Raw genomic sequence first — 1,255 nt, 5'->3', positions numbered from 1 at the left:
TAGATTACAGGTCCCTGCTTTGCCATTAAGTGAACTACGTAACAAAATCAAAAAGCGAAATGTCATACGTCTACTACGAGTTTCATAAATTCGCGCCAAAATACGTCTCTGTCGGGAATCGAACCCGAGAACTCCTGATTTACGGTCAGTCGTGTTGCCCAATACACTATGACATAGAAATAGAAAGAGAAAAATATTTCTGTCTAGAATAACCCCCCCCCCCCACCTATCCCTTATCTCTCTCTCTAATATGAGTGACTTGTGGTTTGATTTACTCCGATTTCATATTAAACATAAAACTACAAAACTTCAGATTATGAATATGGTGAAATTTAAGACTAAGAATCAGTGAACCAAAACAGAATCGGCGAAACGTACAAAAGAAAAAAAAATAGACTTGAGTCCGGCCTTTGGATGCCTCGTTGAGAAAGGACAACAGCAGTTTTCAGCTTTGACAGAAAGGAAAACACATGATACCTTAATAATAATAACAATAATAATAAAATCCCACAAGCTGCATCCTAGAGGGGAAAAAAGTATTTATATGAATTGATCATGACAGCAAAGATCACAACAGCAATAGTAACAATATTCAATTATGATATAAATGGAGTAATGATAAAAAAAAAAGTTTATGTAATGACAAGGATAACAGCAAAAATACTATCATAATCATGGTACGATGATAACAATAGTTTTAGTATGGTAATAATAAGGTAATGATAAATTCAAATCAGTTGTAATGATGGTGATGATAATGGTTATTATCATCATAATAACTGTAGTAGCAATAGAATAATGATAATAGCAATAACAACAGTGATGATGATAATAATAATAATAATAATTATTATTATTATTATTTTAGTAATGATGATTATGGTAATGACGGTAATGATGATTTTAGAAAAAAAATTACAAACGATGTGGTTCTCTTGCAGACGAGGCTCAGATGCTGAGCGATCTAGTGGCTGATGCGGGAGGGAGGATGTAGGAAGAACAAATAACGGTATTATCTCAGTGACATCGGTAAGGTGTTTTATTAGCCAGGCAGTGTTCCATTTAGATGTTTAGAGAACGGTAATCTCACAGGATTTTAGGAAGAGAGAGGAAGTATTACTTAATTCTATGCTAAGCCGTGAGGTGGGGGTGGGAGGGGGCGTATCCTTGCCTCTAGACAAAAGTAACAATATAATTTCACGTCATATTTTCTATTCTTCTGAAGGGAGAGGGAGGGGGAGAGAGAAGGGTGAAG

This window comes from Penaeus vannamei, chromosome 11 (assembly GCF_042767895.1).
Source record: "Penaeus vannamei isolate JL-2024 chromosome 11, ASM4276789v1, whole genome shotgun sequence".
NCBI lineage: Eukaryota > Metazoa > Arthropoda > Malacostraca > Decapoda > Penaeidae > Penaeus > Penaeus vannamei.
The sequence above is the reverse complement of the archived record's forward strand: the minus strand, read 5'-3'. Positions refer to the sequence as shown.